An 11,654-nucleotide genomic window follows, 5' to 3' on the forward strand; every position below is an offset into this window, starting at 1 on the left:
TTAGGTTGGGGGTATCTTGGTTATCCATCTAAAGTTATTAACGAAAATTTTATTTGATTTAAGTAATCGGTGATTCTCAAGTAATGGTTTATGTCTGACATGCCAGTAAAAGGAGCTAACAATCTAAAATTGAAAAATCTTGAAAAAGTGAGATTTTTCTTAATTTTGGGATTAATGAAATTTTTTTGGTTAAAATTATCCTTCCATATTTATACTTTGGCATAAAAATAGTCCTAAAATTTTTATAACAAAAATTTTATTTTAAATTATAAAAACTAACTAAAAAATAAAAATATGCGATATTTTATTTAAAAAATAAATTTGTATTTCTTTTAAAAAATATATATATAGAGAGAGGAGTTAAAAAAAATAATAATATATATTATTGGTTTTATAATGAAGGATAATATAGTAAAATATTAAATAGTAAAATATTAAACTATGTTATACATTAAAACTTTTAAATAAATAAGTTTTTGTTACATTATCTAGGTTGAACCAAACAACATTAAAATGACGTTTGGTTCTTTCGTAGGAATGAGAATGAGAATGATAGTATTGTGGAATGAGAATTAGTATGAGCATAAATGATAAATATCACTCTTAAAAATAATATTTGGTTAGTTGAATATTTTCTATCGGAATAAATCGATTTCTTTTTTATCCTTAGAGGAAAATAAGAGAAAAAAATAGATATGAGAGAAAGTTTAATATGAGAGAAAAATATGATAAAAGAGAATGATGAGAGAAAATGTAATGGGAAAGAATGAAAGCGGGAAAATGTGATGAGAAAAAAATGAGGAAAGAGATTGTAATGGGAGAGAGCATGGTGAGAGAGGATGAGAGAGAAAGTGTAATGGGAGAGAATGAAGAAAGAGAAAGTGTGATGAGAGAAAATAAGGAGAGAGAGTGTTATGGGAGAGATTGAGGAGAGAGAAAATGTGATAAGAAAAAAATAAGAGAGTGTGATGGGAGAGAGCATGATGAGAGAAGATGAGCATAGAGAAAATATAATGAGAAAATGTGATGGGAGGGAATTAAGAGAGAGAAAGTGTGATGAGAGAAAATAAGGAGAGAATATGTGATGGGAGAGATTTATGAGAGAGAAAGTATGATGAGAACAAATAAGAAAAGAGAGTGATGAGAGAAAAAGTATGATGAGAGAGGATAAGAAGATAGTAAATGTGATGAGAGAGAATAAAGCGAAAGAAAATGTGATGAGAGAAAATAAGAAGAGAGAGTGTATGATGGAAAAAATTGAGGAGAGAGAAAGTATAATGAGAGAAAAAGTGTGATAATAGAATGAAGAGAGAGAGAGTACAATGAGAGAGAATAAAGAGAGAAAATGATATAAAAAAAATTGAACAAATATATTAAAAGTAATTTCGTCCAAAATTTAAGTCTTATTATTATTCTCATCAAAACCTAATAGAGGAGGTGAGTTTCATTAATATTTAATTTTTTTGGTTGTATTCTAAAATTTTAATTTCATTTCCATCAATTAAACATAATGATTGAGACTGAATACATTCTCTCATTCCCAAATTTCTAAACTAAACGATATCTAAATTATGCTTTATTTTCCATAATTTTAATTATATGATTATCAGGTAATTATATAATTAAGGTTATATATATATCCTAAAAGGTTATTAGGCTAGTAGTAACTGATAATAACAGTCACGGAGTTACTCCGTCGGTTAAAAAGTTCTCTATTTGTTTTTAGTTCATAGATTCCTAGGCTAGTAGTAACTGATAATAACAGTCACGGAGTTACTCTGTCGGTTAAAAAGTTCTCTATTTGTTTTTAGTTCATAGATTCCGTATATATATACATCATAAAAGGTTATTAGGCTAGTTGTAGTTCTCTATTTGTTTTTAGTTCATAGGTTCCGCTTGGACATAGTCTATCGCATTGACAGACCATGTCCAAACAGTGCCCTCTTAACCCTAATTTTGCCCATTTTAGCTAAAAGAAGGGATGTTTCTCATGGTAACCACCTGACTATGATTTTACCATTGAATCTCATTCTCTCCCTGCTTTGATCTATCGCATTTGACTCCTTTATGTATGTGTGGTTGTTTTTTTTTTCTCGTTCCGTTTTCTAGTCGAAGTTGTTTCTTATGGGAATCTTCGTCTTCGAATGCTCGACTCAAAGAAAACCTTTGACAGGTAATTTGTAAGTTGAGATTTACGTTTGGCACTTGAAGGCCCACTACCATATATTTATCTTCAACTCAAACAATCATATATTTGTGTTCTTTGGAGCTATACAACCTTGTATGCTTTCATTTTTATTCTTGAAGTAAAGATAAAGTTGTTGACATGGGAAATAGTGGATGACCCTCTTGTTAGAATGGAGACGATAGTTAAAATAATATGACAGTCAAAAGTCAGGAGGAGATGATGATCATGGTTAAAAATTATATGTCCAGATAGTCCACTCCTCTAATCTCGGCTGACTTGACACCGGTCGAATCCCCAGGACTCAGTCTCCTCACTTCTCCTGAGTACCATCCCAGTCTTACTCCCGGCTGGCCTCTTAGTCGGTCAGACCCCAAGGCTTAGTCTCTTTACTTCTCCTGAGCACCATCTCAGTGTTACTCCAGGCCGGTCTCTTAGTCGGTCAGACCCTTAGGGTTCAGTCCTATCATTTCTCTCGGGCACCATCTTAGTCTTACTCCCGACCGAGAAGTTGGTCGGACACCGAGGGCTCCGTCCCCTCACTTTTCCTAGGCACCATCCCATCCTTACTCCCTACCGATCTCTTAGCCGGTTGGATCCCAGGGCTCAGTCCTCTCACTTCTCTTGGGCATCATCCCAGTCTTACTCTCAATCGACCTCTTAGCCGGTCGGACCCCAAGGTTCAGTCCCCTCACTTCTCTTGGGCACCATCCCAGTCTTATTCTCAACCGGCCTCTTAGCCGGTCGAACCACAGGGCTTAATCCCCTCACTTTTCCTCGGCACCATTACAGTCTTACTCTTGGCCGACTTTTTAGCTGGTCAGATCCCAGAGCTCAGTCTCCTCACTTCTCCTAAGCACCATCTCAGTCTTATTCTTGGCCGACCTGTTAGCTGGTTGGACCCTAGGGCTCTGTCCCCTCACTTTTCCTGGGCACCATCCCAGTCTTACTCTCATCAGACCTCTTAGCCGGTCAGATCTTATGACTCAGTCCTCTCACTTCTCATGTGCAACATCCCAGTCTTACTCTCGATCGACCACTTAGCAGTCGAACCCCAGGGCTCAGTCCCTTACTTCTTCTGAGAACCATCCAGTCTTACTACTGGCCGACCTCTTAGCCGGTCGGACCCTTAGGGTTTGATCCCTTCACTTCTCCTAGGCACCATCCAGTCTTACTCTTGGTCGGCCTCTTAACCGGTCGGACCCAAGGCTCAGTCCCCTCACTTCTTCGGGGTACCATCCCAACCTTACTCCCGATCGACCTCTTTGTTGGTCGAATTCCCAGGGGGGCAACCTTGTCAAGAAATCGTAACAACTTATTAGAGAATAACATATATTCACCAAGGAATATTCCAATACTATGCCACATACAAACTACAGAACCTTCCTCTACTTAATGGAAGTTCATCACACATTTTCTTTCACCGGACACCCCCTGACACGCGACATTCTCTAATGTCTTATGATTGCAGAGGTTACAAGAGGCAGTATAAAAAGGGAGATTCTTTTCGTTGGTTAGGTACGCGCTAGATAACATTCTTACTTACGCGCACACAATTACTACTCTTTATCTTTTTCTCCTCGGCCTCTCTTCTGACTTGAGCGTCGAAGGGCCTACGCCAGGGACCTCTTCCTCGATTCTCGCTCTAACGCTTACAGGTACTTGGTTTGTGGTGTTTACAGGGCCGTGGGGTACTATTAGTGATCCTCTCTCTCAGGCCCTAGATCCCTCTCTTTGTCGATGTTCTCTCCATTGTCACCGATACCCTCATCTGACTCAACTTCTAGATGAGATCAAATTTGGTGTCGTTTGTGGGAACATATTCATCTGCTCCAAAACGTGAAAATGGAGGACACCGATAAAATCAACGTCACTATGATGCTAGGAGAATATGAATTATTCAAGGAGGCCAAGATGCAAGTGACTTCAAAAAAACAAACAGTGGATTCTCATCCATGCCGTGCACCTGTGGCCTCGAAGGATGGGCCCTCCGCCTCAAACAGAAGGTCCACGAGGGCGCGACCATGTGAATTCCCCCAGGCATTGCATCGAGTCCATGCAGAAGGTGGCAATAGGATGGAGAAATCTCAGGCCTCCTTGGCTAGGAACTCACCCTTAAGGGACCCAAAGAGGGAAAAAGCCCCACCTATTCAGGAGACGCCTAAACGGCTCAAAGTTCCTTTCTCCCAGGAAGTGCTAGACGAGAAAGTTCCAAGGGGTTATAAACCCCCGTCTATTGGAGAGTATGGAGGTAATAATGATCCAGAGGATCACCTCCAAAAATTCCAAAACGTTGCTCTATTGCATCAATATAGCTACGCAATAAAATGCTGAGTGTTTCTGAACACTCTCTCTGTCTTAGTGCAAAGATGGTTCGACATGCTACTAGTTGGATCCATTACTTGTTTCAAGGAATTTAGGAATGTTTTTCTACATCATTTTGGCAACAACATGACATATTAGAAGACTAATCATAGTATGCCTGCGCTTAAGAAGGGACTATAGAGTCCTTAAGAGTGTACATTAAGTGTTTCAACCAAGTGGCTCTAGATGTCCTGCCCGCCACCTCTGAGATATTAATAAGCGTCTTCTCTCAAGCATTATTAGAGGGAGACTTCTTTCAAGCTCTCATTCGGAAACCTGTAAAGGACTTCGACGATTTGCAGGGAAAATGATCAAATATATTAATGTGAAGGAAGCTTAAGCCACCCGAAAGAAAGAAATAAAGACCCCCGCTCCAACCTGTCAGGCGGAGAGGAGGCCACCACTGCCTCATGTCCGTCCTAAGGATCCCCGACCAAATTTCCGACGGCTCAAGAAGTAGGGGTGGCGCAGTGGGTTGGGGTTGTTCTAGCCCCTATCGACCAGTTTGGCCCATGGAAGGCTCGGTATTGCACTTACTACTAGTCTCACACTTATGACACAAGAAATTATCTCCAGTTTTCTCGGGATTCTCGCCAAGCAACCAAACTAGGCATGCCTCGGCTTGAAATCGTGCCTCAACTTCTGAGATAGCATGCTAGAAACCCTAACACCTCAGCCTGATCGACTAATTTGCCTTAAGGGAAAGAAGATTCGGGTGACCCGTCAAGTGGTAGAGGAAAGGAAATGAGAGAAACCTAGGAGGAGGAGAATCGGGGAAATGCTGCCGTCCGAGACATTATGTAGATGTGTCCTCTACTAGGCCGGAAAGCCATGTAGTGTCGATTGGAGATGTAACTAAGCTAATACCCCATGAGGATGTGCCGTAGAAAATCCTTAAGGGGCTTGGGTATAAAATGTCAAAGGTAAGAAGCTGGATCACCCAGGGAGCATGAATTACCTCTAGCCTTACCATAGTTGAGGAGGATTCTCTATTTGTATTAATTTTTATTTAATGAACATATTCCAGACTCTCGCTCCAGTGCGAGTTATAAGCGAGCAGGGTTCTCGCGTCTCAACAACCATCCAGTCGGATTCCAGACTTTATCCCCAGTGTGAGTTATAAGCGAGCAAGGCTCTCGCGTCTCAACGATCATCCGGTCGAATTCAGACTCTTGCCCTGTGCGAGTTATAAGCGAGCAGGGTTCTCGCGTCTCAATGACCATCCGGTCGGATTCTAAACTATCACACCTGTGCTAGTTATAAATGAGTAGGGCTCTCTCATCTCAATGACCATCCGGTCGGATTCTAGACTCTCGCCCCGTGCAAGTTATAAGTGAGAAGAGCTCTTGCGTCTCAATAACCATCCAGTCGGATTCTAGACTCTCACCCCTATGCGAGTTATAAGTGAGCAAGGTTCTCATATCTCAACGACCATCCGATTGGATTTCAGACTCTTTCCCCTGTGCAAGTTATAAGCTAGCAAGGCTCTTGCGGCTTAATGACCATTCGGTCAGATTTTAGACTCTTGCCCCTGTGTTAGTCACAAGCGAGCAAGGCTCTCGAGTCTCAATAACCATCCGGTTGGATTCCAGACTCTCGCCCCTGTGCGAGTTATAAGTGAGCAAGGCTTTCGCATCTCAACAACCATCCGGTCAGATTCTAGACTCTTGCGCCTGTGCAAGTTATAAGTGAGCAGGGCTCTCACGTCTCAATTGCCATCCGATCCGATACTTTGGCCTTAGTGTGAGTTATAAGCAAGAAGGGCTCTTGCGGCTCAACAACCATCTAGTCAGATTTTAGACTCTCTCTCCTGTGCGAGTTATAAGCAAGCAAGACTCTCGCGTCTTAATGACCATCCAGTCAGATTCTAGACTCTCAGCTCTGTGTGAGTTTATAAGCGAACAAGACTTTCACGTCTCAATGACCATCCAGTCGGATTTCAGACTCTCTCCCCTGTGTGAGTCATAAGCGACAAGGGTTCTAGCGTCTCAACAACTATCTGATCAGATTCTAGAATCTCGCGCTTGTGCGAGTTATAAATGACAGGGTTCTCGCATCTCAACGACCATTCGGTCAGATTTCAGACTCTTGCCCCAGTGTGAGTTATAAGCGAGCAGGGCTCTCGTGTCTCAACAATCATCCCATCGGATTCTAGACTCTTACCCTTGTACGAGTTATAAGTGAGCAAGACTCTCTCGTCTCAATGACCATCAGGTCGGATTCTCGCCCTTGTGTGAGTTATAAGCGAGCAAGGCTCTCGCTTCTCAACAACCATCCTGTCAGATTCGAGACTCTCACCCCTGTGCGAGTTATAACCGAGTAGGGCTCTTGCATCTCAATGACCATCTGGTCGGATTCCAAACTCTTGCCCCAGTACGAGTTATAAGTGAGCAGGACTCTCACACCTATAGCTTCTTGGTCACGATCAAAATTCACCCGACTCTTATCTCTACAACTGCTCTGCCCGGCTCTCATCTAAACAGCTACTCTGTCCAGCTTTTATCTTTACAACCGCTTTGCCCAGCTCTTATCCCTACAACCATTTTGTCCGGCTCTTATCTCTACAACCACTGTGCCCGACTCTTATTTCTATAGCTGCTATACCCGACTCTTATTTCTACAGTTGCTTTGCCTGACTCTCATTTAAATAGTCGCTCTTCTGTTGGAATATGCCCGATGCGGTGTGTGTTAAAACACGTTTCGTAAACACGCGCAATAGAAAATAAAACAATATAATTCCTAAATTCTTACATCACACGCACCACACGCATATAAGGATACAGCATGTCAAACATGTTCTCATAATTAAATTTTTAAGGAAAGTAAATTTACACTAGGTGTACTTTATGGATGATCGTAGCGACGTTATCGAACCTCGCCTCTATTTGTATCCACTTTGAGCTCCTCAAAACAACTCCTTGAGTACAAGCCTCTCCTTCGAAAGTTACTAGTTACGAGCGAAGACGAGGGATCAAGAGGAAGAGGAAGAGAAGCACACAAGGAAGAGATTTCTTCCTTGTGGTGGTCACGACAACAAGGGGAAGGGCCCCCTTGTTGGCGGCAGCAAAGAGAGAGGGGAGAGGGAGAGGAGAAGAGAAATTGGGTTAAGGTTTTCCAAAAACTTAACAAGTCAATTAATGATCTCATGCGTATAATTTTCTCTTAACCATATCAATATATAGCCCTCATTAATGAGTTGCATTAGAAAGCTCAAATCTAACACATTATCCGTTAACCAAAAATTAGTCCATTAACCCTTTGGTTTGGTTCACAACTAAACCAAGTTGGTTTATGACTAATTCATGATTAAGCCAAATATGGTCCAACTCTTCCATAAAAGATGTGGCTCATCCACGCTTCCATTGCGACAAATATTTCCGTATTTGTCTTATGTATGGTTCAACCAAACATTTATCTCTTAATCTAATAATCCTATTCTTTAACTTGTTTTACGTCTTTTAGAGACTTGTTAGTGCGTGTGACCCAATAGGTTCCCGAGTTATCTTAGCCGCCCATAATTAACTACTTAATTATAGAGCGATCTTGAGTGACAACTAGTAGTACTTCATGATCCCCAATTAGTCATAAAATTATAGTCGATTTCAGAATTAATTCTAAACCCTTCAGTAGCTCGCGCCTCGTTCCTTTCACTCGTCTTATACCCACTTGGTTCAGGACATGGTCTATGTGTCTTGTCTCCACTAGGCTGACTACGTCACACCTAGTCCAAATAATACTTCCTTGTTCGGCGGATTCAAATTACTCGTACATGTGTACAAGAGTCTCACACTCTTAACATGTGATGCTTTGGCTAAAGACTTTGAGTAATAATCCTAACGAGTGACCATAGAGTATACGTCTCATCGTAAGGAGCGATGAATCCTCTGTGGGCTATCAAAACACCTTCGAGCACTTCAACTTATACTCAATCATCCCGGGTCCACACCTCAATGAAATGCTTGCTTAAGATGTCAAAGTATAAGTCTCCATTACCAAGATGACTTGTATACCTCAAGTCGAAGGAAACTTGCACTCGTGCTATAGTAAGAACTTTACAGATATATCTATATATATGTAGAGAACCATATGAAATCTTATAGCGAGTCACTCCAATGAACTAGTTACTATAACCAGCATCCACATTTAACTCTCGACATCCCATTGTCTCCAGTCGGTGAGAAAATAGCTGTTTGGCCGAACCAAGGAGTATAACCTGAGTTAGTCTTACAGAATTGATGATGTCCGAATGCATCAATTCGATGGCTAGGGAAATTTCAATATATTCATAATTGCACATGTAGAGATAATCACTAGTTGCGATCCAATCACAAATTCTCTCATGTTATGAATAATATTATGGATATTCAGTAAATGAGTTTAAGACAATCAAACATATAGTATGCACTCAAATAGTGAATCTATACTTATCAAATAAATAGAAAAAATCGTAAGGAGATTGCCTTAGAACATTTCTCAAATTCTAACACTCCCACTTGGCCTAAAGCCAATCGCCACGGTGTCCTAAACCGTAAGTACAGACGTGACTCTCAAACTTACTTTGTGGTAGAACCTTTGTCAATGGATCCGATAGATTTCTTTCAATGAAAATTTTCTCGAGTTGTATTTCTTTTCTTTCCTATTAGCGATCTCCTTGATCAGATGATAATGGCGAAACACAAGTTTTGATCGCTGATGAGACCTCGGTTCCTTTACTTGCGCAATGACTCTATTGTTGTTGCAGTAAACAGGTAATGCTTCAACAATGGATGGAACTACTCTAAGTTCAGTAATGAACTTCTTGATCCAAACCGCTTCCTTTGCTGCTTCCGAAACTGTAATATATTCCTCCTCACAAGTAGAATCTGTAATAGTGTCTTGCTCGAAACTTTTCCAACTAACTACGCCTCTATTTAATATAAATATGAATCCAGACTGGGACTTGAAGTCATCCTTGTCCGTCTGGAAACTAGCATATGTATATCCCCGTATTCATATTACCATCTCCATAAACTAAGAACATATCTTTAATTCTTCTTAAATACTTAAGGATCATCTTGACAGCCACCCAATGATCCATTCCCGGATCAGGCTGGTATCTGCTCATAACACTCAGAGCATATGATACATCGGGTCTTGTACATAACATAGCATACATGATAGATCCTATTGCGGACGCATAAGGTATCTTATCCATGCAAATCCTCTCGTCTTTTATGCGTGGGTACATAGACTTCGAAATTTGAATTCCATACCTCATAGGTACGAAACCTTTCTTGGATTCAGACATGCTAAATCATTTTAGCACTCTGTCTATATATGTCGACTGTGAAAGACCAAGCAATTTTTTCGATCTATCTCTATAGATTTTCATCCCGAGTATGTAAGTTGCTTCTCCTATGTCTTTCATGGAGAACGCATTGGACAACCAAACTTTAACTGACTGTAGAACTGACACATCATTTTCTATAAGCAATATGTATCAACATATAATATTAAGAATACGACTACACTCCCACTAACCTTTTGATACATACAAGGTTCGTCTGAATTTTGTGAGAAATCAAACTGTTTAATCACCTCATCAAAATGGATATTCCAACTCCTGGATGCTTGCTTTAGTCTATAAATGGATTGTTAAAGCTTGCATACTTTATTTTTGTTGACAGATGTGAAGCCTTTGGGCTGTGTCATATACACATCCTCGAGCAGATTTTCATTAAGAAAAGTTGTTTTCACGTTCATATGCCATATCTCATAATCATGATGAGCTGATATGGCCAAGAGTATCCGAATGAATTTAAGCATAGCCACAGGTGAGAAAGTTTTGTCATAGTCAATGCCTTACCTTTGACGATAGTCTTTCGCCACCAACCTTGCCTTGTAGGCAATAATATTACCATCCATGTCAGTTTTCTTCTTGAAAACCCATTTGCACCCTATAGGCGTAATGCCTTCAAGTGGGTCCATCAAGTTCCAAACTTGATTTTCATACATGAAATTCATTTTCGACTTCATGACTGTAAACTACTTATCCTTTTCTGAATTATTCAGAGTTTCATTGTAATCAGTAGGTTCCTCATTCTCAATGAGTAACACATCATTCGATTCTCTTACAAGAGATCTATATCTCTCAGGAATATTACATGTCCTACCTGATCTATAAGGAGGTTGTGTCATAATCGGTTGTGGTTCTTGACTAGACATCTCATTAGTGTTTATTAGAGTCCCTTGAACTTCATCAAGTTCAACCATACTCCCACTTGTTTCCTGTAAGAGAAATTCTTTCTCTAGGAAGGTAGCATGCCTTGAAACAAACGCTTTTTATTCCATGAGATGATAGAATTAGTAATCCTTAGTTTCCTTAGGGTATCCAATAAATAAACACTTATCAAACTTGACATCTAACTTGTTTGATATAGTCCTCTTCACATAAGAAGGGCATCCCCATATCTTCAAATAAGATATGAGGAGTTTCTTACTAGTCACACCTCATATCTTCATTACTAGTCCATCAACTACTTGTCCTTGACATGCGTTTCTTGCTTATATGGTCAAGGCGACAATGCCACGAGTAAGAGGTTAATTGATTATCTATTCAGGCATGTTTATTGTTATTATCGATATTGAGTACGTCACTAGATATATCTAACATGTAGATGTCATTGCATAAAGTTTCAGTACCATAAAGAATGTCATTTAAGGTTATATAACAATAATTATTACTAAAAGTTAAATGGAAACCTTTTCTATTTAAGTAAGAAATACAAACAATGTTCTTTATTAATGTTGGAACTAAATAACAATTATCTAGTTTTAAGACAAGTCCACTAGGAAGCTTTAACAAGTATGTTCCGATGGCGACTGCGGCAACCTTTACTCCATTCCCAATTCGCAGACTTGTTTCTCCCTTGACGAGTCTTCTGCTATTCCTTAGCCCCTGTATGTCACTACATATATGTGAGCCACACTTAATATCCAATTTCCAAGTGTTTAAGGAAATAACATGACAATCAATAATAAAAATACATGAAGAGGAAAGGGCATCGGATGCCTTATTCTTCTTCATGGACTCAAGATAGATCTTGCAATTTCTTCGCCAGTATCC

The sequence above is a fragment of the Zingiber officinale genome, chromosome 4B, assembly GCF_018446385.1.
Source record: "Zingiber officinale cultivar Zhangliang chromosome 4B, Zo_v1.1, whole genome shotgun sequence".
Taxonomy (NCBI): Eukaryota; Viridiplantae; Streptophyta; class Magnoliopsida; order Zingiberales; family Zingiberaceae; genus Zingiber; species Zingiber officinale.